This window comes from Moschus berezovskii, chromosome 16, assembly GCF_049115385.1.
Source record: "Moschus berezovskii isolate FMDL1 chromosome 16, NW_MosBer_1.0, whole genome shotgun sequence".
NCBI lineage: Eukaryota > Metazoa > Chordata > Mammalia > Artiodactyla > Moschidae > Moschus > Moschus berezovskii.
The window spans coordinates 29,712,294-29,731,362 of record NC_142475.1 but is presented as its reverse complement, the minus strand read 5'-3'; the positions used below and the strand labels follow the sequence as shown (position 1 = coordinate 29,731,362).

Genomic DNA, 19,069 nt, shown 5'->3' with positions numbered 1-19,069 from the left:
AGGAAGACCCAAGTGTGCAAAAAGATGGAGAAATACCTAAAATTAGTTTCAGTAGCTTAGTATCAGATGAAAGTTGTCAGATCTGCTACAGCTATAGTTAGTACAAGACCAGTGCATCAAATTCAGAGTGCTGAAGGGTCTGACAATGAACATGGCCAGGAAAATATCACATATCTTAGAAAAAGTCTTAGGAAAAAATATATTCGGAAAGAGACTAAATATTTTTAAGATTAAGACAGTTAAAAGAGGCACCTGAAACAGAAACATCATCCTCATTTGGGGATAGGGGAATTTGCTAAGCATTTAATCACAGTAAATAAGCAGCTCTTTCTAATGATTTTGAAGAGATGATCTAGCTGACATAAGAAGGGAACCTGTGGGAGTCCCTAGTTAACAATGAAGCAAGTTTTAATAATAATGATTCAGAAATTCATGACTACGTATTTCTGGATAAATAGCTGGAGGATTTTATAAAATAAAGTGTATTTACTACTGTGATTTCAGTGGAACAAGAAAAACCAGCAACTCTGATCTGTTTATTAAAAGTTTGGATTTTTGGTGTCTAATGCATATGGTTGTTTTTCTTAGTCATTTAATGTATTCACCTGTGAGAATTATATATGTGTGATTTCTAACTAACACAAGTCATTTAACCTCTCTAAGGTTGTTCTTTGTGTCCATTCACTCGGTCATGTCTGACTTTTGTGACCCCACGGACTGTAGCCCGCCAGCCTCCTCTGTCTTTGGGATTTCCCAGGCAAGAATACTGGAGTGGGTTACTGTTTCCTCCTCCTGGGCATCTTCCCCACCCAAGGATCAACCTGTGTCTCGTGCATCTCCTGCATTGGCAGGGGGATGGCTCTTGACCACTGAGCCGCTTGCGAGATTGTTGTCTCTCATATCTAAAAGAAGAATGCTTGAAATCCTTACTTCAAAATGTTGTAAGAAATTAAGAAAAGGTAGATATCTACTAAATAGTCATTGATACTTTAGAACTGTGATGTTGGAAAAGACTCTTGAGAGTCTTTTGGACTGCAATGAGATCAAACCAGTCCATCCTAAAGGAAATCAGTCCTAAATATTCATTTGGAAGGACTGATGCTAAGCTGAAACTCCAATACTTTGGCCACCTGATGTGAAGAACTGACTCCTTGGAAAAGACCCTGATGCTGGGAAAGATTGAAGGCAGGAGGAGAAGGGGACCACAGAGAATGAGATGGTTGGATGGCATTACCAGCTCAATGGACATGAGTTTGAGCAAGCTCTGGGAGATGGTGAAGGACAGGGAATCGTGGTATGCTGCAGTCCATGTGGTCACAAAGGTTCAGACATGACTGAACTGACTTGAGATAATGATTTAATCTATTACAAGATAAAGGAAATAAAAAGGAAAGCAATTACTTTGGATTTAATCCTGCCAAAGAGGAAAAAAGCAATTGATGACATGAAATGTTATGGAAAATGAAGTGAAAGAGTGATTTATTATCTTAGAATTTATAGCCATACAAAAGGGAAATCCTTTTATAGGCAGAAAAGCATGCTAAACTTAGAAAAGCACTTTTCAAAGTTTACTGTCATTAATCATTAAGAAACCATGGAAAATTTGCAGCATCAGACGTGGAAAAACCAAAAATTTAATGGAGGAAACTCAAAAGGATACAGAAAACTATTGATCAAAAAACTAAGTGTTAATCACTGGAATAAATGATTAAATAGGTATATTCCAGTGACTTAGATGGGAAAGGCTGGAGTACCAAAATATATACCATTCACAAAGAATATTCTCACCTAAGATGATCCTATTTATTTTCAACATTTCCAATGTTTCATGGGTCAGTTGTATCCTAATTAAGTATATTTCATATATTCAATTGAACAGTCATATCTACAGATAATTTGGAGGTAAGAACAGATCTGACTTCATGTTCTCTTACTCTATGTATAACCTGAGGCAACCTGAGCCTTGATTTTTAACTCTAGAAAGCCAGATAACAGTTGATAATTCAATAGGTTATTGTGAAGATTCAGTTATTAATCACAACACATAGTAAATCAGACCTAGTAAACTTCCCAACAAATACTGGCGTATTAATACTTGTGATTTTTAACAGTGTTCAAAAAACATGCATAGCGTTGGAAATCATGCATTGCACTTTGCATTGTATGTTATGTTTTAGATGAACTAACCTTTTTTGTCATTTTAATATTAACTAAATGTAACTGATATTTTATATGAATACACATTCATTCGTTCCTGAAAATAACACCAGACTATTTTAAAATTTGAGTTTTTTAAAATTACTTAAGAGAGAATAATTTTTACCATCATTTAAGTTGGACAACAGCATCCATTGATCATAGAAAAAGCAAGAGAATAAAAAAAAAACTACATCTTTTTCATTGACTTGCTAAAGCGTTTCACTGAGTCGATCACAACAAACTGGAATTTCTTGAAAAGATGGGAATACCCCACCTTGCACCTGTCTCCTGAAAAAACTGTATGCAGGATAAGAAGCAACAGTTAGCACCAGACATGGAAAAACAGACTGGCTAAAAATTGGCAAAGGAGTCTGTCAAGGATGCATATTGTCACCTTGCTTATTTAACTTAGATGCAGAGTACATCATGCGAAATGCTGGGCTGGATGACTCACAAGCTGGAATCAAGATTGCCAGGAGAAATAACGACCTCACATATGCAGATGTTACTATTCTAATGACAGAAAGCAAAGAAAATCTAAAGAGCCTCTTGATGAAAGTGCAAGAGGAGAGTGAAAAAGCTGGCTTAAAACTCAACATTCAAAAAACTAAGATCATGTTATTCAATCCCATCACTTCATAGTGAATGGGGGAAAAGTGGAAACAGTGAAGATTTTATTTTCTTGGGCTCCAAAATCACTGAGAATGGTGACTGCAGTCATGAAATTAAAAGACACTTGCTCCTTGGAAGAAAAGCTATGACAAACCTAGACAGAATATTAAAAAACAGAGACATCACTTTACATTCAAAGATACATACAGTCAAAGCTATGGTTTTTCTAGTAGTCATGTAAGGATGTGAGAATCTGACCATAAAGAAGGCTGAGCTTCAAAGAACTGATGTTTTTGATTTGTTGTTCTGGAGAAGACTCTTGAGAGTCCCTTGGACAGCAAGATCAAGCCAGTCTATCCTAAAGGAAATCAACCCTGAATATTCATTGGAAGGACTGATCCTGAAGCTCCAATATTTTGGCTACCTCATTCAAGAGCCAACTCACTGTAAAAGACCCTGATGCTAGGAAGGATTCAGGGCAGGGAGAGAAGTGGATGGCCGAGGACAAGATGGCAGATAGTATTTCTGGTTCAGTGGACGTGAGTTTGAGCAAACTCCAGGAGATAATGAAGGACAGAGAAGCCTGGTGTGCTGCTTCTCTGTTGCAAAGAGTTGGACACAACTGAGCAACTGAACAACAAATTGGATATCACTAGACTTTTAGCCATAATACTAAGATATAGAAATCAATTTAAAGTTATTCAATGCATGCTTTAAGCTATTAGACAAAAAAATTTGGTGCATCCCTGTTAAAAATATGGTAATACTGGATAATTTCTTGTATACTAGAGAGGAAAGGAAAATCCAAATTTTAGAGCTAGGTACTTTTAACTCGGAACAAAGATTTAAAAACAGGAAAAAGCCTGAGTCAACTGTGAGACCTTGTTTATTTTGCATCACTAAGCATGAGATAATATTGTGTAGTTTGCAAAGTTGTTGGGGGAATTATATTAAATAACTTATTTAAAACATTTAGTCATATGGCTATTACTAAATATTACTTAGTCATAAACTAAGAATAACTTAATAAATTTTAGTTTCTTTATCAGATTTTCATGTATCTATTTGTTTTCCCTCATGGTGATTATATATAGTAACTGGCTGACATTCAGATTTAATGAATTAATACCTCAAAAGTCAAAATTAGTGTGTAAAGCATGTGCAATAGAGCTAGAAGTGTTTGTTATTCATAAGTATAAATTACTCTTAAGATAAATTTTGTATTTTCTAAGCAAAGTAAAATGTGCATATGATAACTAAGGAAATAATACCGAGATGATTGCAATTTAAAGCAATGGAAATCAATGTTCATCTGCTTTACCCTTTTCTACTCTCCTGTTCGTCAGCTGAGCTTTCTAATAATTTCTGTTTCTAATTGCTCTGATGGTTCTCTCTGTATAACGTGAAGCTCTGTTGCTTGATTTACCAACATTAGATAATATCTATTGATTTTCCGATACAAAAGATAGATAGTTATGTCACATCCACAGCCTACCTCTTCAGTGTTTCAGAGTTACGTTATTTTTGGTTATTCCAGTAGTTGCCTTTGTCATGTGTAAATTTATTTATGCCTCTATTTGTAATTTCATCAGTGTTTGAGAATTAGGTTGCCAGTTTTTTCTGCTTTACCTGCTCAGTCTTACCCTATAGTAGAAATCCTAACTAAAGTATCTGATAATGGAAGCAGGAGATTTTGACTGACTGGGAGACTTTGTTGCAGACTACATGAGTAGGGGGTTGGCTATTAGACTATGATCCTTAACTGCCAAAATAAGGAAAGATAGATCAATTGATTGATTGATTGTAATGTTGATTTAGTCTCACCCTGGAGCAATGTAAGTTCGTGAAGTCTTGAGCTTCATATTACTCCTTTGCATGTAAGAGACATTAATTTATGTAAGAAAGCTCTTAGTAAATATTTTCTTCACCTGATCTGAACCCTAAGAACTTACAAAGTTTGTCTATTTAGGCAAAGATTTTTATCATGGTTCAGGGTTAAGCATACATTTTAAATCTGAAGAAAATTTTTTTAAGAGCTTATATTGGACATTGGGAGATTGTATTTGTCAGAAGTAGATCCAAAATGATAGCATCCTATGGTAAGTCCTCAGGAATGAGAAATCCTGCAGTTTATCTCATGAAAGCGTCACATATATTAAATTATGGCAGAACAGGATATCTGTACCTTCAATTAACTTAGTGATCCAAAAAAATCTTGCACTGGGAAAATAATTTCTTCCCTTCTTATTTTTCATTCTTTACTGAAACTCAGAGATGTTTTATCTATAGACATACTGAATTAAAATAGAAATTAAATTATATCTTTCTTTTCCATCATCTGATTCAATATTAAATATAAGTATTAAGACACAAATGGTGACAGAATCTATATTGTCCCTTAATATTCATTACTTGATTTATTTCACCTAATGGTATGTCGTTTGTTTATGTAAATATATCTCTCTACCAGAAAAACATCTATTTATTCTTCATTGACTATACCAAAGCCTTTGACTGTGTGGCTCACAATCAACTGTGGAAAATTCTGAAAGACATGGGAATACCAGACCACCTGACCTGCCTCTTGAGAAACCTGTATGCAGGTCAGGAAGCAACAGTCAGAACTGTACGTGAAACAACAGACTGGTTCCAAGTAGGAAAAGGAGTACGTCAAGGCTGTATATTGTCACCTTGCTTATTTAACTTATATGCAGAGTACATCATGAGGAACGCTGGGCTGGAAGAAGCACAAGCTGGAATCAAGATTGCTGGGAGAAATATCAATAACCTCAGATATGCAGATGACACTACCCTTATGGCAGAAAGTGAAGAGGAACTCAAGAGCCTCTTGATGAAAGTGAAAGAGGAGAGTGAAAAGGTTGGCTTGAAGCTCAACATTCAGAAAACAAAGATCATGGCAACTGGTCCCATCATTTCATAGGAAATAGATGGAAAAACAGTGGAAACAGTGTCAGACTTTTTTTGGGGGGCTCCAAAATCACTGCAGATGCTGATTGCAGCCATGAAATTAAAAGATGCTTACTCCTTGGAAGGAAAGTTATGACCAATCTTGATAGTATATTAAAAAGCAGAGACATTACTTTGCCAACCAAGGTCCATCTAGTCAAGGCAATGGTTTTTCCCATGGTCATGTATGGATGTGAGAGTTGTACTGTGAAGAAAGCTCATTGCCAAAGAACTGATGCTTTTGAACTGTGGTGTTGGAGAACACTCTTGAGAGTCAGAGTCCCTTATACTGCAAGGAGTTCCAACCAGTCCATTCTAGAGGAGATCAATCCTGGGTGTTCATTGAAAGGACTGATGCTAAAGCTGAAACTGCAATACTTTGGCCACCTCATGAGATGACTTGACTCACTGGAAAAGACTCTGATGCTGGGAAAGGTTGGGGGCGGGAGGAGAAGGGGACGACAGAGAATGAGATGACCACCGACTCTGTGGACATGAGTTTGAGTGAACTCCGGGAGTTGGTGATGGACAGGGAGGCCTGGCGTGCTGTGATTCATGGGGTCGCAGAGAGTTGGACACGACTGAGCGACTGAACTGAACTGAACTGAACCCTGATCTAGAGCACCAGTCATCTCTTGATGCCCACTTCTCTCCTAATTTCTCTTATTTCCTTGTTTCTGCATACCATCTCCTTTGAACACAGTAATCTTTAAATCATATGTTAGATTATGTCACATAATTATTCAAAATCCATCCAGTACTTCCTAAATCTGAATAAATGCCAAACATCCTATACTATGAAGCTCTACTTAATCTGCCCATATACACTCTGACCTCTCTAAATATTTCCCCTTTTTACTTTACTGTTTGAACCACACTGACCTCCTGGAGGGTTCTTCAAAACACTTCTCACACTTCTACCTCAGGGCTTTTGCACTTGTTGTCCTCTCTTTTTAAAGCTTTTTCTCCAGCTCTCTTGCTGACTACTTGTCTCACTTCTTGAATGTTATGATCACTTGTCTTTTTAATAGAAAAACCATTTCTATTCACTTCCCCCTGCTCCCCAAAGTTCCCAGGATGAAATCAATATATCTAAAATTAAAACAGTATCCTGGATAAAGATATCTCTGATGTATACCTCATTAAATTTGGAATACTGGCTACAGCACAGTACTATAACTTTGTTAGTTGATTTATTGATTGAGGTATAGTTGATATATAACATTAAACTAGTTTCAGGTATACAAAATAATGATTTGATATTTATATGTATTGCCAAATGATCACTGTAGTAAGTCGAGTTAATATCTGTCACCATACATAGTTACATTTTTTTTTCTTTCAATGAAGACTTTTAAGATCTATTCTCTAAGCAGAGTGTAAGTATGCAATACAGTATTATTAATTATAGTCACCATGCTCTATATTGCTATGACTTTTTATTCTGTAACTAGACCAATGCAATATTTTTGATCTTGTCTAGTGCTATAGCATACAGTGAGCATCCAAATGATACATAATTATAATAATAATATCCTAAGAATAAACATATTTGAACTATTAAAGAATCACTAGCTTGCCACTTATTCTAAAGACAGAGTATCACTCATTCCTTTTTCTCAGCTGTTCAGGTATATCAATTATACCCAGTTCTGTATTATTAATAACTATTAGATATAAAGATATTAATTCAATATTGTCCTTGTCCCTGAAGAGTTTACAATCTGATGAGATACAGACAGATAAGGTGCATTGCTCAATATATTAATAAAACAGTCTTGTGAGCACTGTGTGGAAGTGACCCCATGGACTGTAGCCCACCAGGCTCCTCTGTCCATGGGATTTCCAAGGCAAGAATACTGGAGTGAGTTGCCATTTCCTTCTCCAGGGGATATTCCCGACCCAGGGATTGAACGCACGTTGCCTATGTCTCCTGCATTGGCAGGTGGATTCTTTAGCACTAGGGCCACCAGGGAAGCCCAAAAATGTAGTAGAAATAGTAAACAGAGAATACTGGTAGAATTTCAAGCAGCTCAATTGGCAAAGTGCCATGGGAAGGAGGACTGTTGGGAGCCCTGTATTGCTCAGAGTTTGAAGTTTTATATATACATATCATTTTATACTTCACCACAACTCTAAGAACTGGGAATACTAAAATTCTTATTTTTATAGATTATAGATGAAGACAAAGAGATTAAATTAGTTACTCAGTCACACTTGCCCAGCAGTCTTATTTAGGAGTCCGTTTTCTTAATCACTGTCCTATAGGTAGGTTGGGTATTGCAATGACTTTTTATTGATCTTTTTATAACTCTCAAGGCTAAGAGTGTCTGGTTCTTAACCAAAAATTTGGTTGATTAAATGTTTTATGAAGGGATACATGGTACCCAAAATAAGTGTGAGATTTTGGATTTCCCACTTACTTCTGTAATCTTCCTCTAGGCTAGGTATGAGAATTAAGAAAACATAGATTTTTTTACCAATAACTGGTAGAAGTGTTCACCTGAAATGGGTTTTTACATTTCATATGAAATACAACTTGCACTGAAAACACATGCCTTAATAAATATAGTCAGTATTAATTCTTTTGAAAATCTGCAACGTTATTTTTAACGCCTTTGTTTCACTCATGTTAAATTAAGTTTTGGATTCTAGAAAAAAAAATTAATTCAATCAGCACTGACCTGTAAGACTAATCAAAGTGTATAAGCACAACTATGGTAAAATTAGACTTTCAGTAGTCATCTGACACCACTGTTTGTTCAACTTCCAACTCTTAATACATATGAAACGATAAAACTTTTGAAAGGAAAGCCCTCTTATACAAGCAAATGAAGAGAAAGTTTTAAAAGAAAAAAATAAAAAGTTCATTGTAGCTTTCCAACTTTAGAGTTATGTTTCATTAGTAACCTGATATAACCTACTTTTAATTAAATCATACTGTTTTTATATGAAGAATTAAATAATTGAATTTTTATTCCACATCTTCTATTTAAATGTCATGATTTACCTTGGGCTAATTCCTTTTTTCAAAGCTCCTTGAGGTTTGCAAAACTTTTTTGAGATGTGAAATGAGTCTAGACCCTGTTCTGTTATAAATACTTATAGAGATTGTCTAATCTACTAAGCCTTTTAGCATTTGATGTCATTTAAGTACATGATAAATTAAAGCATGTAGATGAGAGATTCATAGGACAAAGGGCTAGTGGTAAACTATATTCCAGTATCATAAAATAACTTCCTTTAGTCAGCTACACATAGGAATTTTGTTTACAGATATAATGCACAGATTATTTGTCAGAAACATGTGTAATATTTTCTGTATTGAAAAAAAATTATAGTAGTATTGGGATGAGACCAAAGCATGTTTTGTTTTCATAGGATAGGAGGAAATGTATTTGAATGGAAATGGGAAGGGAAGCTGATGTTATTGAGTGCCTGCTAGTTTCCAGGCACTCTTATATATATTATCACTCCAGTTGGACTCCTGCATGTTCCTTTAGAGAATCTTTCAGTTTAGTTCAGTTGCTCAGTCATGTCTAACTCTTTGTAACACCATGAACTGCAGCACACCAGGCCTCACTGTTCATCACCAACTCCCAGAGACCACCCAATCCCATGTCCATCGAGTCGGTGATGCCATCCAACCATCTCATTCTCTGTAGTCCCCTTCTCCTCCTGCTCTCAACTTTCCCAACATCAGGGTCTTTTCCAGTGATTCAGCTCTTCACATCAGGTGGCCAAAGTATTGGAGTTTCAGCATCAACATCAGTCCATTAAAATGAACACCCAGGACTGATCTCCTTTAGAATGGACTGCTTGGATCTCCTTGCAGTCCAAGGAACTGTCAAGTGTCTTCTTCAACACCAGTTCAAAAGCATCAATTCTTCGGCGATCAGCCTTTTTCACAGTCCAACTCTCACATCCATACATGACCACGGGAAAAACCATAGCCTTGACTAGATGGACCTTTGTTGGCAAAGTAATGTCTCCGCTTTTAAATATACTATCAAGGTTGGTCATAACCTTCCTTCCAAGGAGTAAACGTCTTTTAATTTCATGTCTGCAATCACCATCTGCAGTGATTTTGCAGCCCAGAAAAATAAAGTCTGACACTGTTTCCACTGATTCCCCATTTATTTGCCATGAAGTGATGGGACCGGATGCATTGATCTTAGTTTTCTGAATGTTGAGCTTTAAGCCAACTTTTTCACTCTCCTCTTTCACTTTCATCAAGAGGCTCTTTAGTTCTTCTTCACTTTCTGCCATAAGATTGGTGTCATCTGCATATCTGAGGTTATTGATATTTCTCCCAGCAATCTTGATTCCAACTTGTGCTTCCTCCAGCCCAGTGTTTCTCATGATGTACTCTGCGTATAAGTTAAATAAGCAGTGTGACAGTATACAGCCTTGACGTACTCCTTTTCTTATTTGGAACCAGTCTGTTGTTCCATGTCCAGTTCTAACTGTTGCTTCCTGACCTATATACAGGTTTCTCAAGAGGCAGGTCAGGTGGTCTGGTATTCCCATCTCTTTAAAAATTTTCCAGTTTATTGTGATCCACACAGTCAAAGAGAATCTTTAACATTGTAATAAGTAAATCCCTTCTCCTTTGGATTCTGGAGCTTACCAAATAGAGTCACTCTTATGTCAAGCAATTCAATTGCAAATCAATATTTATAATTCAGAGCAAATTTTCTTGTGACCACAGACTTGAATTTCATTTTTATTTTCCCTGGTTTTGATATTTCAGTTTCTACACAATGTCTCCAGACAGATAGTTGCATAGCCTCTCATCATATTAAGATGCCCTCCTTCACTACATTTAGGACTATATGTATGTGGGGCTTCCCAGGTGGCTCAGTGGTAAAGAATTTTCTTGACAATGCAGGAGACATGGGTTCAATTCCTGGGTCAGGAAGATCCCTCAGAGAAGGAAATGGAAACCTACTCCAGAATTCTTGCCAGGGAAATCCCATGGACAGAGGAGCCTGGCTGGCTACAGTCCTTGGGGTTGCACAAGAATCACAACTCAGAAACTAATACCACACACACTGTATGTTTAAGTCAGGCTTCAAACATGCCATCCTAGAATGTATTGCCAGTATCTGCAGAAAAATAAAAAAAAAAATTGTACAAAATATTGAATCAATCAATGCTCTCCTTACAGGTGAGGAAAGAAAAGCATTTAACAGTAACTATTAGAATTCATGCACACATGCATGCTAAGTAACTTCAGTCATGTCTGACTCTTTCAATCCTATGGACTGTAGCCCACCAGGCTGCTCTGTCCATGGGATTCTCCAGGCAAGAATACTGGAGTGGGTTGCCATGCTTTCCTCCAGGGGATCTTCCTGACACAGGGATCGATCGAACGCACGTCACTTATGTCTCCTGCATTGGTTCTTTACTTCTAGCACCACCTGTGAAGTCCTTAGAAGTCATGGTGAGATTCAAATTGTGTTAATGTAATGGGACAGATTGGACACGGCTGAGTGACCAACACACACACTAGGACACAAGATCTAAAGATAGCCAAATCTTTACTTCCATTGGGGAAACAGAAATCCTACTAACAAAGTTCATTTTACAAAACCTGGAAGAGAAAAAGAGCAATTTTATTATTGAATAAGCATATCTGGAGTACAATTCTTGTTTCAGGCAGTCTGTGAGAGACACCATAAAGACCAGACAATCTCAAACGAATGTATACAGTTAAAAAAAGAACAAGTAACACTTCTTTTGTCTCATTCAGAGGGAAATTGGTATGCTTTTTCTCATGCATACCTTGTGAGTAATCTTGTAAGAACCCTGAGTTAATTTCAGAAGTATGTTTTTATAGTTTCAAAGGTCAGACAGCTGGAAGCTTTAACTGTAAAATCAAAAGGTTGATCTATTGTGTTTTCAAGGAAACCCTCTAAGAGAGAGGCAAAGGAGATTGCTGCTTCCCTGCCCTTTGTCAAACACAGAAAATTTCATTTCATATTCATACTTTAACCAGTGAGCCATTCACTCCTATATTCCTGAGGGGGATATATACATAAAAGACGAGAAAATAGAGTTCTGTAAGCCACAGGGAATTTGATTCCTTACCCCAAAACACATCAACTGAGCTATACGGAGCCACATGGGAGAGTTACTGAGTAAATTGGAACCATATTTAGGCTATGGTTTAAATAACCTCAAGAATATGTCAACCTTAGGGCTTCCTTGATAGCTCAGTTGGTAAAGAATCCACCTGCAATGCGAAAGACCCCAGTTTGATCCCTGGGTCAGGAAGATTTGCTGGAGAAGGAATAAGCTTCCCACTCAAGTATTCTGGCCTGGAATGGACTGTATAGTTCATGGGGTCGCAAAGAGTTGGACACGACTGAGTGACTTTCACTTTTGTCAACCTTCAGAGGAGGTCTTTCTCCCAAAATTTCAAACCTAAATTTTAGGACCTTTCTGATGCTGGAATGAATTTATTCATCCTCCTAGGGAAGGAAGCAAAAGAGCAGGAAAGAAAGGGTCGTGCAATGCAACTAATATTTTCCAGATCTTCTTAGGCCAAAGCAACAATCTCTGAGTCAGTCTTCCTTAAGGAAACAAGTAAACAGAAAATGACAAGGACAGGTGGTTTGGGAGGAGTCTAATTAGAATAGAATTCCCTTCTATGTGTATGTGTGTACTGTGATGAAGCCCATGGACCTTAGAGTCATCTTTTAATTTTTTTTTAACTTAAACTTTTTAATTTTCTATTGGGGTTTAGCCAGTTAACAATACTATGATAGTTTCAGGTGAATGGTGAAGGGATTTAACCATACATACACATGTATGAGTTTGAGTGAACTCCGGGAGTTGGTGATGGACAGGGAGGCCTGGCGTGCTGTGATTCATGGGGTCGCAAAGAGTCGGACACGACTGAGCGACTGAACTGAACTGACTGAACACATGTATCCATTCTCCCCCAAACTCCCCTTCCCTGCAGGCTGCCACATAACACTGAGAAGAGTTCTCTGTGCACACAATAGGTCCTTATTGGTTATCCATTTAAAATATATTAGTGTAGTACATGGCTATCCCAAATTCCCTCACTATCCCTTCCCCTGTGCTTCCCCCTGGCAACCATAAGTTCATTCTATAAGCCTGTAAGTCTCTTTCTGTTTTGTAAGTTAGTTAGTTCATTTATATTATTTCTTTTTAGATTCCACGTATAAGGGATGCCATTCGATATTTCTCCTTCTCTATCTGACTTACTTCACTCAGTATGACAATCTCTAGGTCTATGTTGCTGTGAATGGCATTATTTCATTCTTTTTAATGGCCAAGTGATATTCCATTGTCTATATGTACCATATCTTCTTTATCCATTCTTCTGTTGATGAACATTAAGTTGTGTCAATACCTTGGCTATCATAAGCAGTGCTTTAATGAACATTGGGGGTGCAGATTATGTTTTTCTCTGGATATATGCCCACGAGTGGGATTATAGGGTCATATGACAGCTCTATTTTTAAAGGAACCTCCATAGTCTTCTCCTTAGTGACTGTACCAATTAGCATTCCCACCAGCAGTGTAGGAGGGTTCCCTTCTGTCTACACCCTCTCCACCATTTGTTGTTTGTGAATTTTTTGATGATAGCCATTTTGGCTGGTGATATCTCATCATCTTTTTAAACACACAAAGTAAAATAACTCACATAGGCTTGGAAGAGAAACCAATAATATTGAAATACAGTTATCAAAGTACTGTAATAAAAAAACATACTTTTATGTGATAATATATATACTTAATTAATGCCTTAACTTGGAAGTTCCAGTTTCAAGTAATTTTTGGCAGTGATAAGAATAAACAATATTTTGAGGTATCTGCAACAATTTTAGGTAATATAAAATATCTCTGATTTCTTTTGTCAACAAAGTCCCAGTTACTTCTGTTACTAACATACTTTGTTGCTTACATTCAAAAGTAAAGGAAATGCTAAAATTTAGTTATAAAAAATTAGCTAGAATCTAATGAAAATATAGACATTTTCCCCCATCTAATTTATGAAACAAGGTAAAGAAACCCCTGAATTATAAGGAAAAAAAAAAGGAATATGGGTCAATTCCCACTCCTTTTCACTAGTAGTGTTGGCTCTTGCTTCCCCCACCCCATATTTCTAAAGGGTAAAGAATCCAGAGAAATTGAGGATATCACCCACATTATCAATAGCTGAGCACAGGAAGGTCCCCCAACCCATGAGCAGACAGCTGAATGGAAGATGTAGGTCCCTCTTCCTTTGGGATGGAGAACTTTACTCTTTATCCTTAGGGAAAAATTAAGAGGAGAGGAAAATGAAAACAAAGAACTGTTTGTGGAGGGCAAAATGACCTGGGCTGGACCGCTGAAAGGCATCCCTGTCTCTCTCAAGTGAAGAGTAGCAGAAACACCAGAGAAGTTTCTCCTGTCTTTTTCAAAGCTTTGTATTCCTTCTGGGGTTGAGGAGGTTAGTCTGTCTTCCTAAGGCATTAATGAAAGCCTCATTATAGCACTTCCAGGAGATTCTGGAAGAGATTCATTTCATTTAAGGAGATTCATTTCATTTAAGACCATATCATATGCCAGATGGAGCAGACACTCTGTGTTCCAGTTCCAGTTTGAATTTTTCCCTCTTCCAGGTCTACTCAGTCAGTAAATAGTGAAGCTGGAAATTAAAACTACACCTCTCTGATACTAAAACTTTGGGTTGCACTTATTGTGATACCTTAAGCAAAGAGTTTTGAAAAATCTCTGAGTTTTGCATTCTGTGTATTTAGTCAACAGCAAGATATTAATATAATGTATATTTTATTTTTCCTAACATTCACTGCATACATTTATTAGAAGCCCATTAGATACACAGACTATGCCAGACTCCAGAGCTAGAAACAGTATAAAAAAAAGACATGGAAACTTTGACTTAAGATGTCATGGAGTCAAGAGATAGAAATAGATGTTATACAAATAAATGTGTAATTACAAGTTGTTATGAATGTCATGAAATTAATTGATGAAAAACCCTACATGATGGGGCTTCTAAACTAGTCTGGAAAACATGAACTAAACTTTCTTGAGAGAGCAACGTTTGTGAGATGATTAGATAGGAGTTAATAAATTGCTACAGGGTTTGTTTGTTTGTTTTTTCTCTCTCTCTAAACTTACATATCTTAGGCTAATATGTTTTAAGTAATATTTTAATAATAAAAGGCTACTATAATTGGTAAAAATTGAGAGAGAAGTATGAAACTAAGCAATGAAAAGGGATTGTAGTTTTTAAAATGCACCAATAATTCAGTTAAAATCATTTAGAAAGCTTGCCTTCCTGTACATAGTGTCCAACAAAACCATTGATTAATGATTTCTAGGGTCTTGGGAATGGAACAAATGAGGAGTGACTGCTGATAAGCATAGGAATTCTTCTGGGGTGACAAAAATATTCTGAAATTAGTGGGGTTGGTTACATAACTTTGTGAATATACTAAAAAGACACTCAATTGTTCACTTTGAAAGGGTGGATTTTATAGTATGATTTATATCTCAATCTTGAAAATGAAGTTAAAAATTAGTGACATAGGTATCACTCATGACCTACTGACACCCACAAGACTATTGGTTTTAGTAGAATTTATGTATGGTAGCATGGAAGAGCTATCAAAGGAGCATATCTATACATAGACCTTTGTCATACAATGAACTCTACTTTTTCTAAGCATGTACTCTCTGATGGAGAACACAGCTCTCAGAGCACTGAAGACTGAAGAGAATGCCTTCCTAGCCAGCAAAAGCAAATGAATGAATCTAGGCGACTAGTGAGGTGACAGATGTAGAAGCTTATATTGCACTAAACTGAATTACTGAGCCATTGAAATGATTTATAAGCCACTGACTATAATATTAAAATGGATTTTTTTTTAGTGTTCAACAGGAATGTGTAATTAGAACACAAAATTAATCCACAGGTTTTTATAAAGACTGATTTTTCTTCTCAGTGAACATATGAAGAACTAGAAAACTCATAGCAATATTATCCTTAGTTTTCCAGATACATAATGTGAATGCATCAAAAATAGTGCAGAGGAAAATGAAGAGTAAAACAAATGTGACTTAGAGCAATAGTTTATAATTTAAAGTAAGATTTATTACCATTATGATAAAATAGCTTTATGGGAGGTTTATTATCTAAGGCAGATAAAAAATGAAGTTTGTATACTTACGTAGGAAACATGAAGAGGCCCATGAAATGAATGGCTGACTAGTTAGGTATTTTTATTAACATCAAAGATTCGATCAAAGAAGAGAAAAAAACAATAGTACTTTTAATCTTAAAGTCAATATTGAGAATAATACTGTCTGTGTTATAAATTCATATCACAGAGGGTCATAAAAGGCTTTCTCTTTAAGAAAAAAAAGGCTCCATGGGAGATACAGCTTTCAAAGATACTCTATATCAGGATTTATGATTTGTGACATTCAGTTCAGTTCAGTCACTCAGTCGAGTCCGACTCTTTGCGACCCCATAGACAGCAGCACTCCAGGCCTCCCTGTCCATCACCAACTCCCAGAGTTTACCTAAACTCATCTCCATTGAGTTGGTGATGCACTCCAACCATCTCATCCTCTGTCATCCCCTTCTCCTCCTGACATCAATCTTTACCCACTTCAGGGTCTTTTCAAGGAGTCAGTTCTTCTCATCAAGTGGCCAAAGTATTGGAGCTTCAGCTTTAACATCAGTCCTTCCAATGAACAGTCAGGATTGATCTCTTTTAGGATGGACTGGTTGGATCTCCTTGCAGTCCAAGAAACTCTCAAAAGTCTTCACCAACACCACAGTTCAAAAGCATCCATTTAACTCTCATATCCATACATGACTACTGGAAAAACCATAGCTTTGACTAGATGGACCTTTGTTGGCAAAGTCATGTCTTTGCTTTTTAATATGCTATTGAGGTTAGTCATAACTTTCCTTCCAAGGAGTAAGCATCTTTTAATTTCACGGCTGCAATCACCACTTGCAGTGATTTTGGAGCCCCAAAAAATAAAGTTGGCCACTGTTTCCGCTGTTTCCCCATTTATTTCCCATGAAGTGATGGGACCAGATGCCATGATCTTAGTCTTCTGAATGTTGAGCTTTAAGCCAACTTTTTCACTTTCCTCTTTCACTTTCATTAAGAGGCTTTTTAGTTCTTCTTCACTTTCTGCCATAAGGGTGGTGTCATCTGCATATCTAAGGTTATTGATATTTCTCCCAGCAATCTTGATTCCAGCTTGTGCTTCATCCAGCCCAGTGTTTCTCATGATGTACTCTTCATATAAGTTAAATAAGCAGGGTGACAGTATACAGCCTTGACGTACTCCTTTCCTATTTGGAACAATTCTGTTCCACATCCAGTTCTAACTGTTGCTTCCTGACCTGCATACAGATTTCTCAAGAGGCAGGTCAGATGGTCTGGTATTCCCATCTCTTTCAGAATTTTCCATATTTTATTGTGATCCACAGAGTTAAAGGCTTTTTCCATAGTCAATTAAGCAGAAATAGATGTCTTTCTGGAACTCTCTTGCTTTTTTGATGATCAAAAAAGGTGTTGGCAATTTGATCTCTGGTTCCTCTGCCTATTCTAAAACCATATTTAATAATTGGAAGTTCATGGTTCACATATTGCTGAAGCCTGGCTTGGAGAATTGTAAGCATTACTTTACTAGCATGTGAGATGAGTACAATTGTGTCATAGTTTGAGCATTCTTTGGCATTGTCTTTCTTTGGGATTTGAATGAAAACTGACTTTCTCCAGTCATGTGGCCACTGCTGAGTTTTCGAGATTTGCTGGCCTATTGAGTGCAGCACTTTCACAGCATCATCTTTTAGGATTTGAAATAGCTTAACTGGAATTCCACCATCTCCGCTAGCTTTGTTTGTAGGGATGCTTTCTAAGGCCCACTTGACTTCACATTCCAGGATGTCTGGCTCTAGGTAAGTGATCACACCATCCTAATCATCTAGATCATGAAGATCTTTTTTTATAGTTCTGTGTATTCTTGCCACCCCTTCTTAATATCTTCTGCTTCTGTTAGGTCCATACCATTTCTGTCCTTTATTGTGCCCATCTTTTCATGAAATATTCCCTTGGTATCCCTAATTTTCTTGAAGAGATCTCTAGTCTTTCCCATTCTGTTGTTTTCCTCTATTTCTTTCCATTGATCCCTGAGGAAGTCTTTATTATATCTCCTTGCTATTCTTTGGAACTCTGTATTCAAATGGTTGTACCTTTCCTTTTCTCCTTTGTTTTTCTTTTCTCTTCTTTTCACAGCTGTTTGTAAGGCCTCCTCAAAGAGACATTTTACATTTTTGCATTTCTTTTTCTTGGGGATGGTCTTGATCCCTGTCTTCTGTACAATAACACGAACCTCCATCCTTAGTTCATCAGGCACTCTGTCTATCAGATCTAGTCCCTTTAATCTTTTTCCCACTTCCACTGTATAATCATAAGGGATTTGATGTAGGTCATACCTGAATGGTTTAATGGTTTTCCACACTTTCTTCAATTTAAGTCTGAATTTGGCAATAAGGAGTTCATGATCTGAGCCACAGTCAGCTCCTGGTCTTGTTTTTGCTTACTATATAGAGCTTCTTCATCTTTGGCTGCAAAGAATATAATCAATCTGATTTCGGTGTTGACCGTCTGGTGATGTCCATATGTACAGTCTTCTGTTGCTTTGTTGGAGGAGGGTGTTTGCTATGATCAGTGTGTTCTCTTGGCAAAACTCTATTATCCTTTGCCCTGCTTCATTCTGCTCTCCAAGGCCAAATTTGCCTGTTACTCCAGGTGTTTCTTGACTTCCTACTTTTGTATTCCAGTCCCCTATAATGAAAAGGACATCTTTTTTGGCTGTTAGTTCTAAAAGGTCTTGTAGGTCTTCATACAACTGTTCTACTTCAGCTTCTTCAGCATTACTGGTTGGGGCATAGACTTGATTTACCGTGATATTGAATGGTTTTGCTTTGGAAACAAACAGAGATCATTCTGTCATTTTTTAGATTGCATCCAAGTACTGCATTTCAAACTCATTTGTTGACTCTGATGGCTACTCCATTTCTTCTAAGGGATTCCTGCCCACAGTAGTAGATATGATGGTCATCTGAGTTAAATTCATCCATTCCAGTCCATTTTAGGTAGCTGATTCCTAAAATGTCAATGTTCACTCTTGCCATCTCCTGTTTGACCACTTCCAATTTTCCTTGATTCATGGACCTAACATTCCAGGTTCCTAAGCAATATTGCTCTGTGACATT

The 19,069-nt window shown here is 37.0% G+C and overlaps 1 protein-coding gene across 4 annotated transcripts in view; it reads left to right on the top strand.

Moving 5' to 3' along the window:
- The window catches only part of CSMD3 (CUB and Sushi multiple domains 3), a 1,369,436-nt gene that overhangs the window by 1,061,273 nt on the left and 289,094 nt on the right, over window positions 1-19,069 (top strand). The window lies entirely within an intron of this gene.